We start from the raw sequence: 21,584 nt of genomic DNA, 5'->3' as shown, positions 1-21,584 counted from the left end.
CTAAAGTCAAGAATGTAAAGCAAAGGAATTTCAGACAGAGTCAACGAAGAAAAATTGAAGGCTCAAAGGAAGGTGGCACTTACGCAGAAACCGGCTACAGCGTCTTCACCTCCTTGCGGAAGCGGTTGGCCTTCGCCTAGTCCCGCTTGGTCACTGCGGCCGAGCCGTTGGGCTTCTTCGGCCAACTACCGAACAAGCTCGGCGCGGCCCTACGTTTCTTTGCGGCGCCTTGGGTGTCCGGCGCAGCAGAGGAGCTTGCGCCTGGCTGGCCGGCTCCTGGCTGCTGGCGTGGGGCGACTTCCCCCGCGTCGTCATCAAGCCAATCCTCGAAGCTGGCTGCGAGCCTCGGGGCACCCGCTTCGCCGCCTCCTCCCTCGGCGTCGTCCTCCAAGGCCGCCGCCCCCAAGTCCGGGTCGTCAACGTCGCTCTCCGCCCGGTCGGGGAGGAATTCGTGGTTCGGTCCCGCGGTGCCGGCTGCTGGCTGGAGGAGGGGGCTCCGTTCAAAGGCCGACTGGTCAGGCTGGACAAGATGGAGTCGGCAACAAAGAATTAGAGAAAGAAGAAAAAGAAGAGAACTTACAAGAGGCGGAGGGTTGGCGCGTGAGTACGGCTCCTTGCCGAACCGCCACTCTTCCGTGAGCTCGCAGTTCGTAAGATAGTTCACCATGTAGGCTAACTCTTCGTGAGGCATCTCCTTGGTGCACAGCCGACTCGGGTCCCGATGCCCGCTCATCCGGCAAATCATGTGGGGGCGGCTCTGGAGCGGGAGCACTCGGCGCGCCAGGAAGGCGGCCAGCAAATCAGGCCCGGTCAGGCCCTCCGACTGCGTCAGCACCAGGAGTCGCGCGATGACGGAGGCTCTAGCAGGCGTCAGCGTCCTGGCCCGGTACGACCAGTTAGGCTGCCTTCCGCGAGTTAACCCAGTCGGCTGCGTAAGCCGGCAAGTTGACCCAGTCGCCCTCCGCGAAGATGCTCTTCACGTAGAAGTACGGCCGCTGTCACATCTTCACCGACTTTATCAGCGTGATGGGGGGAAACGGGTTGTTGGCCCCCGACCTCCGCACCACGATGAACGCGCCGCACTGGGCCGGCACGCCTGCGACGTGGGTGCCGAGCTTGGAGTAGAAGAACTCCCCCCAGAGCTCGATGGTGGGGAGAACGCCGAGAAAGCCTTCGCACAAGGTGACAAAGGCGGATAGTAGCACCACCGTGTTGGGGGGTGAGGTGGTGTGACTGGAGACCGTAGAATTCAAGAAAGGAGCGGAAGAAGCCGCTCGTCGGCAAGCCGAGGCCGCGCAGGCAGTGCGAGCGGAAGACGACCCGCTCGCCCTCCTCCAGCGCCGGCGAAATTTTCCTCCTCGGCGCGAGGCGGACCCTCACATGGTCCTCGTTAGGGAGCCGCCGCGTCTGGCGGAGGAAGCTGATGTGGTCATCATGGACCTCGGAGCCATCCCATGCTCCGGAGCGCACCGCGGGGGGCGTGGCGGTGAAGGAGGAGCTCATCGGGAATGAATCACCGCGGCGCTCAGCGTGGCTTTGGGCGCAGCGGTGAGAGGAAGAAGAAAGAGTAAGTGGTGAGGAGGAGGGGCGCGCGTGCGCTGCCGCTCCCCCTCCTCCACCTACTTATAGGCCCATGGGCTGCGAAGCCGAGGGGGTGGTCGCGGGATTAACTGCGCCCACTACTCCACGCCCCACGATTTATCACACAAGTTACTCTTCACGGGAACCTCAACCGCCCGACCACAGCCGTAGCGGATCCGCTCGCGTGCCAAGGCGTGGTAGTGGCGGGCCCCGCCCGCAGGCACGTCCCGTCGCGCGCATGGGTGGGCGGACTGGCCCGGTCGCTCGTCGCCTCGTGACAGGCCCGAAGCGGGCGGCGACCTGGAAGCCTAGCTAACACGCCACCTTGATCCCGCCAAGGCATTCAAAAATTTTGGACAAGTCAGATTGGTGAGTTCGACTCCTACCAGTCGGCCCGGCAGAAGTCGAACAAGGTTCCGCCACAAGCACTCGGAGAAAGAAACTGCTGAGGCCCTCGGCTAATCATCCGCGGTGCCTCACCAGCTTCGGGGACTACTGTCGGAGTAATGGGCCACGAGTAGGCTATCCCGAGGCCAAGAACCTTTCAAGACATCGTGGCAGACTGCGCCCCTCGAGATGCCAAGGTGAAGAGCCGTCTTCTGGGGGCCGACTGGAGGAGCAGCCAGCTGCCCGTATACGGCCGAGTCCTAGAGGCAACGCCAAGACGGGCTGACTCCTGCTCGGCGGCTTCCAGAGAAGTCGGCCCCGAGGAGTCGGCCCACGGCACTAGCGAAGCCCATACCCTCATCAAGAGGGACGGGACTGAGAATGGCTACAGTGTAGCCCATCCCCTCCCCCTTTCCAAGGGCTGGCGTGGCCACAGTACGCTGTACGACGGAGATCTCCGCCCGGCGCAGCACTGTTGCCATGCCATCCCTGACATCATCACAGGCAGGCGGAGTCCTGCTCCCACGACGGCCTGTCGGTACGGCCCAAGGACGATGGGCGCCACCAGTCAGTGAGAGCCCGGAAGACGGCGGCGATCCCACCAGTCGGACCCGAGGGAGGTCGGCCCCCAGGAGTCGGCCCGCCCCCTTCTCGGGACCCACTCGCCATTAACCAGACGAGACGCGGAGTGGCTACGGTAATCGCCCGTCAGGCGGGGGAGCTGTAGCCACAACCCCATGACCAAGCCTGCGTCATTAGAGACGCGACAACAGTGATCCACAGCCGGCAGGACCCGCGAGCGACGGGGGCGGCCTGTCGGCTCCGTACCAGACCAGTCGGTGGGGCCCACTCGGTGGCGGGCCCCAGCAGTCGGCGGGGAAGCCGGCGACCTGAGAGACTGACAGCCGGGCCCTGCACCCGGTCGGATTACCATTGTACCCCCGGGGGTAGGCTATATAAACCCCCTAGGGCACCCATGCAAAGGGTTCCGAACCTGTTAGAATTAGACCAGATCATAGAGGAAGGAGAGAGCTAGCCATGCCTTCTCCTACCTCCAGCATACAATTCAAGGAGCGCCTTTGTATTCACTTGTTCCTTAGTGATCATGCGGAGACCCCGCAGAGCAGGACTAGGGGTGTTGTCTCCTAGGAGAGCCCCGAACCTGGGTAAAGTACGCCGGCGTTTGTGTCTACGCCTCATCCTGTTTTCGGGAACCGGCGACGTTCTACTCGCTCCCACCATGATAAGCCATCCTTTGACATATGTCACACCCAACCCCCGACAATCAATTTTACCTTTTACATTTGTGCGCTTAATTTGGACTCATATGTTTGGCATATTCACTATATTTGCTAGCGCCCACTCGTGTAAGATATTTGCATCAACTTAACGAGACCAACCACGTGATCCCATCTCTCCAGAATAAAAGTACTCCAATGAAGTTCACCGCAAGTTCACTTTTTTACTGATTACAATGAAAGTGAGATATTGTATTTATTGCAATAAACTTCATATTTCATTGATTCGTTTTTTACTGGTTTCACTTTTTTTATTTTTTCCGTAAAACATATATCTATAATTTTATTTGTACTATGATCTCATTTATTTAAAATAGCTCACAAATCACATATTTCACTCACTTTGAAATGTTTCATAAACCACACATGTCTCCCATCTAAAATATGTGAAATGAATGAAATATGTCACATATTGAAATCCACTTCACTTCAATTTTCTCACTTAGGTCAATAACAACACCGTATTTCGGAGATTTGTGGAGCGTATATTTCACGACATGCATTTTTCAATATTGACTATTTAATATATTTTTGAAACATATATTCCAATAGGATACGTTTCAGTAAAAACCATTGAAATATATGTCACCTGCCTACTTCATCACCATTTTCCAATTTCAACAACAATATTAAAGCATGCCACTCTCAACAACAATTTCACCTTTTCGATTACGTGAGAATTTGACTGAAATCGTTGTTAATACTAAAACATGCTAAGTGGAACATGCCATTGTTAGCAATAATTTCACCTTTTCACATATCAAATACATTTCAATATCATAAAAGTGAAATACAGGTGAAAAATTTCATGATAAAAACTATCAACGTGCCACTGAAATATGCATTTAACATATCGCACAACCATTCACACAATTTCAATTTCAAATATGAGTATTTTAATTGCCGGTTTTAAAAAACACTTGTTTCATTTAGCAATTGGAGTTTTCCACCTATTTGACTTGACAATTTGACACAATTAATTTCCACCATCACTGCTTCACATTCTCACACAAACACAGTACCATATACCACAAAATCATTATCAATATCAATTTCTTTGTGAATTTCACACAATCCACCACTGCATCAGACAATTTGGATACTGCACAAATGTCAAATTGACTTTATTCCACTCCACACATTATCAATAACAATGTTTTCATGAATTTCACATAATCACACTAACACGAGAGGCGTGGTCGGAGAGGAGCTCCACATGCTGTTCGTCGTCACTTGACACTGTGAAATAATCAATAACATATGGATGTGTGCATCAATTGATGCTTTAAAAAAAAGGTGCTGAGGCTGGAGGTGTTATCCTAGTTTTTGTGAGAGAATCAATATTCTACCTGGGAGCACTTATGTCATCGATCATACATTGATTAGTCTAGTGAGTAGCATGGAGCTCTCATGGCAGACCGTACAGGGCCAAAGAAAATGTCCAATCATCCGGATTGTGGACCCTATGAACTTGCGTTTATAGCGTGCCGGTTGGGCCCTTGCGTGTCAACTTGGCCGGGACGAAGGTCAATGCGATCGACGTCCTACCAGCTGCCGCCGGTGGCTCCCGGCGCGGCGATTCATACCCTCGAGAGGCCAAGGAACCTCTGCCATACAAGCACACAAGCAGTACATGAGTATAGAATCACACACGCGGACGCACCTGTCGCTCGCGCCATAATGGTGCACCGGTGAGACGCCGACGAGTGAGTGAGTGAGCCAGCGAGGTGACTCGTAAGCCGCCCCAGTGCCGCGCTCCTCGCCTGACTATTCCACGCGCGCGCGTCCATCGGTCGGCCAGTACACTACTCGCCGGCTACTCAATCACCCTCCCGGTGGAGGAGCCGCGACGCATATGGACCAGGAGGGACGCTGCTTGGGTGCCGTAACTGCACCTGCAGTTGGGTCAATGGCATGTGGGCCAGCCGTCTGTTAGGCCCACATGTCATTGGCCCAACTGCAGGTGCAGTTACGGCACTGCAGAAAACACATACGGATCCATTGAATTCCTCGATCGCGCCACCATGAGGCTGACCTGATGGGGTGGTACGATGTAAGGTCCTGTTCGTCGTTGGGTGCTTGAGCGTCGGAGCGCTGCCAGGGCGTACCTACCGCTGCGGAGATGGCCGCGCTCCGGCGTTGAAAACTGCCACGTTCCCGTGCAAACGCGTCGGCTGGGACGATGGCGAGGGCACAGATCTCTCTCGGCATCGGTCAGACGAAAAGCGCGGGACACCAGGTAATTATCCTTGAGTCGACCCCTGGATCGGCGCCTTTCTACCGGGCTCGGAAAGGAACCACGTTTTTTCTTTCAGAGGGGTGAGAGGAACCACGTTGGTGTCTCACTTACCACTTCACCTGTGCTCTCGCGACTCAAGGGCAATTGGGGTTTCATCCCTCGTGCCGGCGCCGCCGCAGGTCTAACTCGTCTCATGTGGTCGTAGTTACGTAGGCACAGAGAATCTCATCCCTTACTGGGGGGAGGGCTTCTGCTATGTTTTTAGGTGTCTTTTTGTTTTCGTTTGCGGTTTATGTCTTGCTCAGTAAGATGAGACAACGACAGCTCCCTGAAGATGAAATAAGATTCTTCTTGTCTAGCCCGTGTCCCGGCGATGTGTCTAGCACCGTCGAAAGACGTGTGCAGATGTGTCTCCGGTCGCACGATTCGGTCCGTGTTTATCTTCAGTGGATATACTTGGATCTGGTCTTCATTCGTCCGCGTCCGTGTGTCTACAAATTGAATAGTTTAAATCTACACTTCACCGACGACGTTTGTTGTTCTGATGGCGTTGGTTATATGGGGCCTTAGCACGACGAATTTTTGATTGTCTACTACAATACGGCGGAGGACCTTCGCTTACTCAGTTCTTGTAGTGGTCGCTATCTGTTCTATGGACGTAGATGTACTTTTTTTATTTACTTTTAGTGTTCTTTGTATTGACATGACTATTAATGAATAAATCAGAAGTCCCCTCCCTTAAAAAATTGACCCTAATATCTAGCTTTTTTGAGTGGGCTCTAATATCTAGCGATCAGCCACCACGGTGGAGGGCCGATCAAACAAATTTGCCCAGAGGCTCAGTTTACTGTTTTAATATTTTTAAATGCCATGAACAAAAAAACATAATTTTATAATGAAAAAACATAGAAAACATAAAAAGTATAATTGCCAAGGATATGAAAATATGGAAAAAAATGCCATGCTACTTTATAGAAATGCCATGTTAATTTCTAAATTTACAAATGGTATGATTAAAAACACGTGTTGTCTGGTCCATTTTTTATGAATTCTGCTATGGAGATGTTTCGCTGTGATTTTTTTTTCATGTTTTGGAGAAGATTTTTTCTTTATTTTTTCCAAAGACCAAAAAAATGCCATGCTGTAATTTTGTTTGCTTTATTGGTACATTGTGCAAAAAATTATAAAAATGTTATGTCAGTGAAATAAAATAAAATTTTCATGCCAATAAAAAAGTTGCCATCCTCTTAATAGTAAAACTAGCATCTTGTTAATAATAAAAATGTCATGCAACAATAATAAAATTGTTAGGCACTCAATAATAAAAATGTTAGCCTGTTAATAGTAAAACTGCCATGTTATTGATACATTTCAAAGAGCTGACATGACGTTGGCCTTGCATCAGGAGCCGTGCAACGGCTGGGAAGGCATTCGCGAGGGTTGCGCTCCGACGAACGCTCGCCAGGTAACATTTTCGTAAAAAAGAAACACGTTGGTAACAGTAATATCGTTCAAGTGCAACCAGTAGACTGTACCTAGAGAGATGAATAAAAAATTACAAGCCGCTCGTGCGCAAATGAGGTCAAATTAGATCGAATCGTTTTCATGATTTGCTCGGGCCTTTTCAAATTAAGACTTGCAACCAGCAGAGTAGTACTGCAAAATGCAAATGCATATAGAACGAACTTCGAGTAATCGGTGCACGCCGGCAACCAGCCAACCGCACGGCATCAACAGTATATTGACCGGTGTACTGTATTATGTACGGCGAGCCCAAAGGAAGTGAATTCGTAATAGTGTTGGGTCACATTATCTCCTTCAATTTTTGAAGGAAGATCTTACATCCCGTCGATAATCATGACGACAAAGACAATCATCGTAAGTCCCGCGAATGCGATTTGCGATATTGTCCAGTGCAACTGCTTCTGATTCCACTTGGACGCGTGCAGTGCATGCTGGCAAATCTGGCGATCGATCAAAGCAGGCAAATCTTAGCTTTTTTGCTTCTCCTTTGTCGAGGTTGCTTCTCCCTTCAGATTCTACTCGCCGTGCTGGGGTGCGCCGTGCAGTTGAATACCCATCAGTTTCGTCGAAAGAATTCGTACTCTCTCCATCCCGAATTACTCCGCTCTAGATACGAAGGGACATCAAAGAAGGGGGGCGACGATATTGTCCAAAAAACCCGGATTCACACTCTCTCCACCAAAGGAGGGGGGGAATGAGAGATTTTTAAAAATACTTCGGATAAAATGAATTAACCGAAGACATAAAGGCTTCTCCGATCGTTGTGCATCAAAACACCGTTAAACGTTCGGACGGTATAGTCCGGACACTTTTTTTGATCCAACGCCATGCATCAAACGTCGGTGGACCAGTCCGGATGTTTGAAATCTCATAATTGAAGGGGAATTGGTAGGAGGTTCGCGGGAGTCCAGACGTCCATTGTGTAGGCGCCTGATTGAGCGGTTCCACCCAAAAACCTTTTCGCACGTCCCGCGCCAGAAGCCTCGCCGCGTATCCACTGTCACTCAGAGCGGATGTGAACGGGCGGCCGCCTACTAGCATTCATGCCGGTCATACCAAAGTGTTGATGTTCTCCGCTTTCAGACCAATTAAGCGGACTGCGACACTTGCGGCCGTAAAGAACCTCGAAGGGAGCCATACTAAGATTCACCTAAAAGCTGTTTTTTTTTGCGGGGGATCTGAAAGCTATTGTTGTAGGAGAAATCAGCAAAAGGAAGACCGTCTTCCCATTTCATACCTAATAAGATGACACAAGCTCTGAGCATATCTTTTAAAATTTGATTGAACCTTTCAACGTGACCACCTGCCTTAGGATGGTGATCTGTGCTAAAAAGGAGTTTACTTCCCATGGCTTTCTGGAAAGTGTCCTAGAACTCAGAGGTGAAGATGCTCCCAGATCGCAACTTATCTCATAAGGAACGTTGTGTAGAGAGACGATCCTGGAAGTGTAAAGTTCTACCAGTTGACTACCAGATATGTTCTCTTTGTCCAGAAGAAAGTGAGCCACTTAGATAAGTGATCAGTTACCACAAAGATTGCATCATCGTCCTTACGGGACTTTGAAAGCTAGTAACGAAGTCCATCTCGATCTTATCCCACTTCCACTCGAGAATTCTGAGAGGTTGAAGAGTACCAGCTGGACGTTTGGTGTTCAGCCTTGACACAATGACATATATCACACTCAGAAACAAACTAGTTATCTTGTGCTTCATCCTGGTCTACCAATATGTTTGCTTCAAATCTTGGTGCATGTTGGTGCTACCAGGGTGGATAGAAAGTGGAGTATCATGAGTATCGAGTGACTTCGAGATTAGCAAGATAACCCTGGGGAACAAATTTCAAGGTCGAACTTTCAGAATTCTTCGCAAATCGCAAAGAGAAGGATTATGTTGTTGAAGCATGAGGTTATTGTAATAAACTTTGTGACTGAGAGCGTCGACTATTACATTTGCCTTGCTCGGAGCATAGGAAATACCAATATCAAAATATGTGATGGTTTCCATCCAGCGCCTTTGACTCGTAAACCGCCCCAATGCTACGCTCATCAGCTGACTATTCCGCGCTCGCGCGTCCATCGATCGGCCAGTACCCTACTTGCCGGCTACTCATCCACCCTCCCCTTGGAGAAGCCGGCGACACCCGTGGTCCATAGTATTAATAGACAGATTGCAAAATGAATCCAATCAGTATCAATTTCATTAATGATCAATCCTTATATACAACGGGAGGGGGCGCGAGCGAAGGGACGCGTCCACTCGATGGGGAGCGAGGAAACCGTCATGACGCTTGCCGGATTGGAAACGCACTTCAGTTATACAAGGGAGGATTATCTCATTAATTACAATATTAATTAAATCCTAACACTCCCCCTAATCCTCTCTTGTCCTTCTGACTGATCATCCTTGAAATAATCTCCTCCAAAAATTCTGTAGGAAAAATATGAGGAGATATGCCTAATATGCCATGAAAAACTCCTTCCAAAAACCTAGTGGGAAAATAAGGAGAAAACGTCATATCGCAATGCTTGTATTACTATTGCCTCATTAAAAACCTCTCATGAGAAACCATCCAGAAAAAACTCATAAAGGAAAAGAGTGCAATATCTAAGATCCAAAGATCTTCAACAGGCTACATATGGGAGTACACTCCCCCTGAATTTTGCAAAACACAAAGTCATCCCATACCAGTTCTATTAATATGATATTTGGGATTATCACTTGACTTTGTTTGCAAATTATCTTCCACCTCTTTTTAACTTTTGGGGACGAAGATACTTTTAGAGCCATACACATTCTAGTGTTTCTCTTTATAACATGTCTGCATCTGCATAATACAAACAAAACATTATCTTCGTAGATAATAGTGGGTGGTTCCTACCAACCAATCCCACTTGAACTTTCAACAAAGTTTATCATTCCATGAAATCACATACATTCATGTGATGCTTCATACAAATCAATGATTTCAGAATGACTAGTGGATGCAGCCACTAAAATATGTCTTCTCGACTTCCGAGAGAAGGTCACACCTTAATTCTAGGAGACAAAAACCAGTCTGTGATCTAGGATTATGGAGATTTAATATATAACCAGCATCACAATATCCAACCATGGTCATATCTTGATTTTTTTCTCATAGAACAAACCAAGATCTATGGTGTCCAGAAGATATCTAAAAATATTCTTCACACCAACCCAACGCCTTTTAATTAGTGATGCATTGTATCTAGCTAATAAATTTACTGCTAATGAAATACCAGGCCTGGTGCAGTTTGCTAGATACACGTGTGCTCTCATTGCACCGCGATATGGAAACTCAAGTCCAAATATCTCTTCATCACTGCCATTAGGCCTTAATGGGTCCTTATCTCTAGTAATCCAGAGATCTCAAAACCATAGTTCTTTAATGGATATGACTTATCCATGTTGAACTCTCAACAATCTTTTGGATACATGTAGACTGGTGAATAAGTATTCCTGAAGGAATACACTCAAGTTCCAAACTCAAGCAAAGTTTGGTCTCAACCAAATCTTACATCTTACACTCCGTCTTAAGATGATATGATTGTATCATGTATCTCTTGTGTAGTTCCAATGATATTCAGATTACCAACATACACATAAATTGTACAAATCCTTCTTTGGACTTCTTGATGAGTATACATGAGCAACTATCATTGTTTGAGTAATCCTTCTAACAAAGGAACTCACTCAGTCGGTTATACCACATCATTGCCAACTACTTCAAGTCATAATGACTTCTGAAGCTTGACGCAACACATGTTGTGATTAAACTCGGAATCTTCGTTCTCTCAGGAACTATCATAGAGATATCCGAATCAAGTGACTCATACATCTATGCAGTCACAACATCCATCAGTTTGATATACAAATTCATTATTCACTGCCAGTGATATCAATATCGGAACCTTATTCCACTCATAATAGGATAACATATTTCATCATAAACGATGACGGGTTTCTGCGTGAACCCCTGTGCTACAATGCTCGCTTCATGTCTCACCACCTCATTGTTTTCGTTCCTCACATGAACAAAAACCCATTTGCTCCCCTAGGGAACAAATTCAGAGGAGTGGGTATTACTGATCAGGTCAATACCCCCCTCTTCTTGAGAGCGAGCACATCCTCAATTGCTACCTTCATTTGGATCAACCAGAGTATTTTAGACACTCAGCCATGCATGGACTTAGGTTCTAGATCCAATCCAAGGTCTTTTGCAGCTCATGAGGATAAATAAATGTCGACATAATGTAGTCTTTATTATATGATTCTCCCGAATCCATATCCATAGTGGAGATTTCATCATTACCTTTTGACTCTTTATGATTTCCCACAACAGTTGAGTCAAGGTCTTCCGATGTCCCAGCACAAAAATTTGTGTGCACACTCGTGCTGGTTCCTGGATGTGTCCAACATCCTTCAGGTGTCCTTCAACCCTTGGTTGAATATCAACATGAAGTTGACCTGCATTTACTGTTTGAGGATTCCTCATTCCCCTCGGACGCTTCCTTGAAGCTTTGTCCTCTTGTGTCCAGATACCTCCCCCTCATTGGTGGCCGAGTGAACCTATGGGTCACATCCACTCTCTCTGGCACAATCACTATGGGAACATTTTACTTTGTGACACCTTTATATTTAGTAAATGCAACTGGCAGACTATTTGCGATACTTTACAAATTGTTAATCTTCTAAACCTCTATTTCAGACTTATTCGTACGTGGACCTAAGGACTAGATGTCTATTCACATCTCATTCTATTTTCCTGGCATTCAATGTGGTTATTATCTCCCCCTAATGCCAGAAAAATGTCCTCATCAAAATACAACCAGTGTACCGGACCATAAATAAGTCCCCTTCTAAGGACTTCAAGTACTTTATGATTGACAGAGAATTGTACCTCACATAGATCCCCATTTCTCTATGAGGGCCCATATATGTACACTGCGGTGGTGAACTCGGCATGTATCCAACACGACTGAATAATCGCAGATGGGAAATACTTACTCATTTCCACGTAGTAACTGCAACGGGGAGACCATATAATATGCAGTTCGTTGAATTTGTATATACAGTACGTAAAACTGCAATGTCCCCAACTAGATGTTGGGAGATTACAATTCTGTAGGAGCAATCTTGCTATCAACTTATGCTCTTGACAAGTGATTCCGCAAGACCAATCTGGATATGTACACAAAGTACCAATATGCTCCACAGTTATGCCTCAGTCTAGGCAGTAATCATCAAATACTCACGAACTAAATTTCGTAGCATTATACATTCTGATGGATTTTATCCCGTGCTCGGGATGATTTGCTCTCAAATTAATGATTTGAGCAATAAGCTTTGTAAAAGCATGGTTCCTTATGGAAGTAAGACACACATTGGACCATCTCACTGATGCATCCAAAAGCACTATGAAATATGTAAATATTCCATATAACGGTTGAATTGGATCACATATATATCTCCTATCCAAGGAAATCTAGTGGCTCATCCTCTTCGATGAGATAAGATGGCCTTGCGATCAGTTTCCCAGTTTGCACACATCATGCATACATAATTCAATGAATTTGGAAAATTCACACCGTTAGATTGTGTCCAATTGAACCATCAATAATTTTCTCATCCTCCCAATACCAGGATGACCAAGGCAATCATGCCATATCTTGAACTTCTCAAGATTCTAGAAAATTATCTTATACGCCAATGTGTATCCAATGTATGTATAATACAATCCACAATATAGAGAAACATTTACTCTAGGATTTCATTCAAATCCTTTTTGTTGAGTCATGAGAAGGCTTCCAACCTCACTCATTATATGAGTTTCAACATAGAAACCATTGCGAATATCCTTATAACTCAGCAAGGTACGAGTAGAATCTAGATACATCAATGCATCCAAGATTATCATATAGTACCCATAGGGAGTGCAATTGTGGCTTGACCAGAACCAACAATTCCCGTATCACGACCATCACTTGTCATGATGGCTCCATTACTCTTTTCAAGAGTATGAAAATACTTCAACTCCCTTAATATTGTGTTAGTAGACCCAGTTTCTACTTAACACATTCTTCTCAATTGGACTATTTCCATAGGTTTTAGAAATAAACCAATTTCAACATATGATTGAACTCATATGGAAATAATACATATACATCATATGCATGCCAAAAGAGACTGAATCCGGTCTCTGTATATGTCACTAAAATTGAAGTCCACTAACATGTCATCGACACTCAATAGTGGACCTTCCTTTTGCTGAGCATGCTCCTGGTTATCCATGTTCTGAGGAACATCTGGAAACTTCAACCATTGGGAAATCATTGTTATGTCAAGTGAGGTAAGATTCACACTTGTTTCCATGAGCCTCTTTCCCTTGGCAATTGATTGCATGCGGATCCACCAAATGATTGGAAATATCACTTGTCCTTGCAATCAGTTATACAACCACACGTATAGCAACCACCAGAGTTGCTAGCCCTGTCATTGTTCCTGAAATGACTTTTGGCCCTTTGAGCTCTACTCTTATTCTACTTCTCATCACACCTCCACTTTCCTTCACAATTGTGGAAATTATTCAATCTAAATCCTCATACAAGGATTGACAGTGGAGAGCATCTCGATGAGATTAACATCCAGAACTACAATATTGCAGAATCTCAACTACAAGTTGATCTGATGCACATAAGAGTTGTATGCTACCATAGACTCCAAGTCATGGAGTCGGACGTGCATCCATTTCTTGTGCACTTCAAGCATCATCATCACCCTATATTGATCATATTGCTCCTCAAAAGAGCTCTAGATTATCAAATACTCTATTTTTATAGATCATGGTGTAGTGAAGTGCAATGTGACATACTTTGCTATAGTGACTATAGCTGGAGCCCCTGAGCTGGTGTGGTTATGTGGGAACTGAGACGCCGGGCTGCCAAGTTAATCTTTGCATCAACTAGGTTTGATGATTAATACCATCAGCGGCAAACTCAGCAAAAAAAATCTCTCTTGGATATGTCCAACATATCCTGCTTGAAATCATCATGCACAACTAATTTACCTTTTAGTAAATTAATTTTCAAGTATCATCAACATATAGCAACCGTCAAATTGCCTAATCAGATATGCTGATATACAAATGTGCTTTAAAATACAGTAATATACCATAAATTACTGCAAAACACATCGGAAAACAATGTATAGCTAAAAGCTAAAATCAAAAGGAAACCACGGAGAAAATGGTCATAGGCCGAAACCACTCAGCCCAAGTTTTTTTTCCCTCTCTTTTTCTTTTGTTACCAATGAAACCGGACGCATCCGGCGGCCGCGCCGTCGGTTTACTGTGCGTCCCACTTGGTAACCAGCGCCTTACCATTGCCTCGTACCAACGTAGCACGCTACGTCACCGCACCTCGCCGTGTAGAACCGCCGTTACTTCATTCGACGCCGTTGGCAGCCGCCGCCGATGCGACCTGGAGATCCAGACCAGATGGTAATGCCCGCGGCCTCGCCTTGTGCGTGGACGGGCTGAGCGCCGGCCAGAGGGCCTCGGCCGTGCGCCAGTCGACTTCGCCGATTCCACGCTCCGATGGAATCGATTTGCGTGAGTGTACATACGTACGTACAAGAGAAACAATCAGTCATTAGATTGATGATCGTAATCACAAGAAGACAACTGAATTAGCAATTTTCCTTTTATACTGACGGACGCATGCTCGTCCTCGCCGTGGATAGCGCTGTTGCCTTTGAGCATCGAGAAAACCATCCAGAAACAGTTCCTCTTTTTTTCCATATCGCCTCCTTGTTCTCTTGAACGGCCGCGTTAGTCATGCCGCCGTTGCGCCGCCGCAGCAGCCCGCAGTCCTACCGGCCGCCGTGCCGTTACCTGTTGTTGCGCGGTCAGCCGTCCCATCGAACGCTGTTGCCGACGCCACGCGCCCTCGCGATCGACGCCGTCACGCACTGGCAACATGCTGCCGCCCCGGGAGAAGCGGCGTCGTGGTGGATGGCCACCGGTTCCATTTGCCGCCGCCGAGGCCGAGCCGCCATAATCCCGGTCGTTGACGCCGCCGCCGGGAGAGGCTTGCTGCGGCAGTCACCGCTGCATCGCGCCGCGCGCTAGGAGATGCCGCGGCCAGTCCTGAGGGGCTTGCCGTCACTGGCGGCCAAGCCGGAGGGCGCCATGCTCCGGGAGATTGAGGCCGGCCACGCCCCGTCATGGGCGTCTCGCTGGTTCTCGCCACGGAAGTCGACCTCCCTTCCTCGCTGCACTGTCGTTCGTCCAGGGCCTTTCTCTCAACGGAGAGCAAAGTGCTGATAACGTATTAATAGACAGATTGCAAAATGAATCCAATCAGTATCAATTTCATTGGTGATCAATTCTTATATACTCCCTCCGTTCGGAATTATTTGTCTCGGAAATGGATGTATCTAGAACTAAAATACGTCTAGATACATCCATTTCTACGACAAGTAATTCCGAACGAAGGGAGTACAACGGGAGGGGGCGCAAGCGAAGGGACGCGTCCACTCGATGGGGAGCGAGGAAACCGTCGTGACGCTTGCCGGATTGGCAACGCACGTTCAGTTATACAAGGAAGGATTATCTCATTAATTACAATATTAATTAAATCCTAACACATAGGTCAGGAGAGAAAGCGCATCCATTGAATTCCTTGACCGACCTAATCAAGTGATACGATGTGATGCTTTGTTCGTCGCTGGGCGATCTCATTTCCAGTACATGCGGAAGAGCTCTCGGCCATTCACCGGTGTGCGTGCCACGGTGTACGTTCCGCTCCGGAGATAGCCGCGACTGCGCACGCACGCTGGCGAACGCAATGAATGCCCGCGGGAACCTTGGGATCATCGGTCGAGGCTGCCACCGAGTCCCTCTCCTCATACGTGGTACCAACCGAACCTGGACAAACTCCCCCGACACCGAACCTGAAAGACACGCCGTGCTCTGACGTTGAAAACTGCCATACTCGCCAGTTGAGACGTGGCGAGGGCACTAAAACTCTCTCGGCATCGGTGGTATCCTCAACTCACCATAGTTCAAATCTTGATGCTCGCATTATTCCTGGATTTATTTTAGGATTTCCGGCGATATGTTTTTAGTGGGAGGAGACGTTTCCGTCGACGACGAGGTGCCTGCGATGACTTCGTAAATCTCAAGATGATATGCCGGCTCAGTCTCTCGGAGATGCTCATAGGGATAGGGTGTGCGTGTGTGCGTTCATAAGGGTGAGTGTATGCGCGTGTATATGAGCGCTTGTGTTGTATTGATGCTAAAAAAAAAATTATCCTTGAACTGACCACTAGATCGGCTCCTTTCTACTGGGTTGGTGGCATGAAAGGAACCACGTACTTTCTTTGAGAGGAGTGAAAAGAACCACGTTGGTCTCTCACGTGCCACTTCACCCGTGCTCTCACGACTCAAGGGCATTTCACCCCTCCTGCCGGCGCCGCCGCAAGACTACGTCGTGTCCTGTGGCCTTAGACCATGGAGGTGTGGTAGATCTCGGTCTTTACCGGTGAGAGAGATGTTTTTTCGTGTCTTTTTGGTTCATTTAGGTTTTATGTCATGCTAAAAAAATGAGGCGATGGCGGCTCCCTGAAGATGGAATAAGATTCTACCTGCCTAGCCCGGCGTCTTGGTGATGTGTCTAGCACCGTTGAAGGGCATGTGTAGGTGTTTCTTCGACAGATTTTTGCAGGATTCGGTCGGCCTTTGTTTTTTATGGATATGCGTACTTGGATCTGATCTTTGTTGCTTTGCATATGTGTGTCTATAGGTTGGATACTTTTGAAGTACACTTCTCTTCACCGACGACAGTTGTTGTTCTCGTGGGTTAGTCACGTGGGGCCTTAACATGACGACTTCACGACTGTCAACTACAACAAGATTACCCAGCTCCGGTAAGGAAGGGACGATGATGGCCCACACCTTGGCTGGCGTCGGTATTTGTACTTGTCGCTATGTGGTCTGTGGACCTGGATGTAGTTTTCTACTTCTAGTATTCTTTGTACTGACATGACTATTATTATAATGAATAAATCAGACCACGCCCCCTCCCCCCTCCCCCAGCAAAAAAGGACCATAATATTTAGCAAACAACCACTCAGGAGGAGTGCTTATCGAACGAATTCGGTCGCCGGGGAGAAGGCCCAGCAGGCGTATCGCCCCCCTCCCCCTCGATCGTTGGCCATGGGATGGCCAGGGCGAACCCCCATTTAACCATTGGCCCAGTTTACTGTTTCATTTAAAAATGCCATGAATAAAGAAAATACATATTTTTCTTATAACAAACAGAGGAAACATAAAATGTATAATTTCCATGAATATGAAATTATGAAAAAAAATCTATGCTACTTTATAGCAATGTCATGCTAATTTATAAATTTACAAATGGTATGATTAAAAAAATGTGTTGCGTGGTCTTTTTTTATGAATTCTGTCTTGGAGATGTCTCACTGTAAAAAGGCATGTTTTGAAGAACATTATTTATTTGTTTTTATGTATGACCAATGCCATGCTGTATTTTTTTGCTTTATTTGGTCATTGTGCAAAAATTTACGAAAAAATCCATGTCAATGAAATAAAATAAAATTGCCATCCTCTTAATAATAGAACTTTCATCTTGTTAATAATGAAAATGTCGTGCCAATAACAATAAATATGTCAGACTCTCAATAATAAAACAGTCATCCTCCTAATAATAAAAATGTCATGTTCTTAATCATAAAACTCTCACCCTCTTAATAACAAAAAATCCATGTTATTAACTATTAAAATGACATGCTTTCAGTAATAAAAATGTCATCCTCTTAATAATAAAAATGCCATGTGACAAAGTAGAAAAATAATTCCAAAACTGACAGGAAATAAGTGATCACATTTCCCAAAAGCTTGCCATGGGGGGCATTACAAAAAAAGACTTAGAAATTGTCATGCTAAAAACACACATGGCAAGTTTACAAAAAAACTCATCTAAAAATAGAGATTTTTTGTTCTTAAAAAACATTGAAAATCTGGTTTTTCAGATAAACAAATGAAAAAATGAATTTAAAGAATTTAGCTTCAAATGTATAAAACCAAGTTTTAGTACATGTTCCCACAAACCTGCTTCAGCCCAACTAGTGAAGAGTACGCAGCCTCACACCGCTTGGGTTTTTTGAAAAACAAAATTACAAACAGCGAACGCCTCGAGAGAGCTGACGCGGCGTTGGCGTTGCACCTGGATACTACTAGGAACAGCTGGGAAGGCGTTCGTCAGGGTTGGGCTCCTTGGACTATATAGCAAAAAACCACCACAATTCGGGCTATGGTTATAGAAAACTACCGTTTTTTTAATTTTTCAAAATGTTACCACTATTTTGGTTGGCTGTTCCAAAAAACTACTACATTGCGTTGATGACTATGTTAGTAATTTTAATCGTGTTTATGACATCGCTGGCCCACCTGTCAGCTTTGATCGTTTGTTTGACCGTTATTTACATATGGGACCAACATGTAAGCTTCCTCTCTTTCTTCTCTCCATCTCCTTCCCTGAACTCTCTCTCTCTTTCTCTTGAGCCACCACAACCATGCCACTCTCACCAGCGTCGCCGCCGCCAAGCCTAAATCGAGCCACCATGGCTATGCCCGTCACCGCCACGCCCAGACTCAGTCGTCCCCTTCCCCTAGTCCTGCGCTCGCCCAGGTCAGCTCCGATGCGCAGTAGGTCGACCACGGTAATATGGGCGACCCCGGCGAGAATTTCGTTGTGTTGCTGCTGCTGCCTGGACCTCGGTACCGTGGCTGGCGGAGTAGCAGTCGCAAGGAGCAGCGGCAAGCAACAATGGCAAGGAGCAGCAGCCCCGGCAAGGAGGAGCAACCGCAAGCAGTAGCATCGGGAAAGGAGCAGTGGCGGCGGCTGTCGGTGTCAAAACCGACGGATCTCGGGTAGGGGGTCCCGAACTGTGTGTCTAAGATTGATGGTAACAGGAGACAGGGGACACGATGTTTACCCAGGTTTAGGCCCTCTCTATGGAGGCAATACCCTACTTCCTGCTTGATTGATCTTGATGAATATGAGTATTACAAGAGTTGATCTACCATGAGATCGTAATGGCTAAACCCTAGAAGTCTAGCCTGTATGACTATGGTATTGAGTATCTTCTTTCCGGACTACACCCTCCGGTTTATATAGTCACCGGGGGGATCTAGGGTTACATAGAGTCGATTACATAAGATGGAATCTTCATAGTTGTTCGCCAAGCTTGCTTTCCACGCCAAGGAGAGTCTTATCCGGACACGGGTACAGTCTTTGGCCTTCATATCTTCACAGCCCACCAGTCCGGCCCATAGATAACAGGCCGGACGCCCGAGGACCCCTTAGTCCAGGACTCCCTCAGTAGCCCCTGAACCTGACTTCAATGACAAGGTATCCGGCGCATAGTGCTGTCTTCGACATTGCAAGGCGGGTTCCTCCTTCCGAACTCTCGAATAGTCTCCAGACGAATTGATCGTGTCCGGGCCTGTAACACACACCGCACACAACCGCAGAGAGTATATAATAACACACAAATCCAATCTGCTGGCAACTTTAGTAATGTGACGTCACGACTGTCCGGTCATAATTTCGAACTGTTTTCGCCCGCACGTTTCGAGACGCGGTTGTCATTGGCACGTCTTGCCAAAGCAGAGATCGTGTCCCCTTATTACGAGATTTTCATCAATACAAGCGTGGGTAACCCAACCATCCTGCGAGAAAGATTCCTTAGGAATAGGTAGGTTCTTAGGCTTAGGAGGAGACGTTCAATACCGGAGGTATTTATAAAGGAACCAAGGGCTGTCTTGTTATGCCAAACCTCTCCTAAGCCTCCCCAACCCCGAGTTCCAGCACCCAAGGTTTGACTCCATTGCTTTCAGCCTTCCCATCATGTCCGGATCCAGCTCCCAAGGCCGATGGGTGGCTTCCTCCGTTACAGAGGAGGATATCACAAAACTTCGGGCGGCCAGATATCTGACCGCAGAGATCCACCACGGGCTTCCTGCTCAAGTACAAGTTATTCCGGCCCCCAGATCTGGCGAGAGGGTGGTATTCGTCTCCCACTTCCTCTGGGGGTTAGGGTGTGCTCTTCACTCCTTTGTCCGAGGGCTAATGTTTTATTACGGACTAGATTTTCATGATCTTGCCCCGGACTCTATCCTCCATGTCTCGGCGTTTATCATTACATGCGAGGCCTTCCTTTGAATCTCCCCACACTTCGGCTTATGGCTCAAGACCTTTAGTGTGAAGCCGAAGGTAGTCGACGGGGAACAGGCGGAGTGCGGTGGTGCTACAATCAGCCAACTCGCCAACACTCCCCGGCCAAAAGGTTCTTTTACCGAGGCTGCCAATTACTGGCAGCGGGAGTGGTTTTATATTACAGAGCCCCGCAGTGCTAATGGGTAGCTGCCCCCACCTTCCGTCCCGGCCCACCATTACAGCTCGTGTCATGGGTCAACAAGGGGCTAGACCGGGGATCAGTGGATGAAGTGCGGACCTTACAAAGCCGCATCCGAACCCTCCTCGAGAGAGATATCGATCTTGTCAGTGTGATCCAAGTGATGTTAGTTCGCCGAATCCTACCCTGCCAGCGCAGGCCTCGCCGCATGTGGGAGTTTAATCCAGAAGGACCACAAACCCTCCAACACTTCTTCGGTGCCACGCATGAAGGGATGTGGAAGTTATTTTTTGGGAAGCGGAAACGTTGGCCGGATACTGCTGAGGACGCTGGCCTTAACTGTAATCATCCGGATACCGCGGTAAGCACTTGGCTTTCGAATACTTTGTGGTCATGCATACAGTAATATGGTATTGAGCAAGCTATCTTTTTCCAGGGCTGGATAAAGAAGGTGGAACTGATTATGTGTTCGGCCCCTCTGCCCGAGGGTCCAGCGAATCCTGTCCTAGCAAGGATGCTGGCCCCAACACCATACCATATGCCGGAGAAGGAGGACGAGGCGGAGGGCAAGAGGACCAATTATGGCCTCTATTCCCAAGGAACCTTGGAATTTGTGTCCGGAGGAATAAAAATCGCCTCATTCGAAGACAAAAGTGAAGGGGGGGCCACTATCCCCTTCCCTTCCAGGAAGAAGAGGGCCGCCTCCGAAGATTGGGAGAAGCAGGCTCCTAAGCGAGGCAAGATGCCTCTGGGGGGTGGCCCAGGCCTGGAGGACGTCGAAGCACAGTCTCATGAGAGGATAAGCCTCCGGCCAAATCATAAGTGAACAACGCTGTTTTAAACCTATCCCCTTTTTTTTCTTATGATGCCTGGAATATATATTTTTTGCAGCTCAGCGCCTAGCTCCCTTCAACAATCCTCTTCCTCGGGGGACCTTCTCCCAAAGATGATGGAAAGCAAGATGCCCCCACCGGCTTCTCTGTCCAATAGGGCAGACGACCTTGAGGTGTCGTCGCGGAGGGTCTCTGATGTCTACTACACAACCTTCTTCTTGTAGACGTTGTTGGGCCTCCAAGTGCAGAGGTTTGTAGGACAGTA

The sequence above is a fragment of the Triticum aestivum genome, chromosome 3A, assembly GCF_018294505.1.
Source record: "Triticum aestivum cultivar Chinese Spring chromosome 3A, IWGSC CS RefSeq v2.1, whole genome shotgun sequence".
In the NCBI taxonomy this organism is placed as follows: Eukaryota; Viridiplantae; Streptophyta; class Magnoliopsida; order Poales; family Poaceae; genus Triticum; species Triticum aestivum.
The sequence above is the reverse complement of the archived record's forward strand: the minus strand, read 5'-3'. Positions refer to the sequence as shown.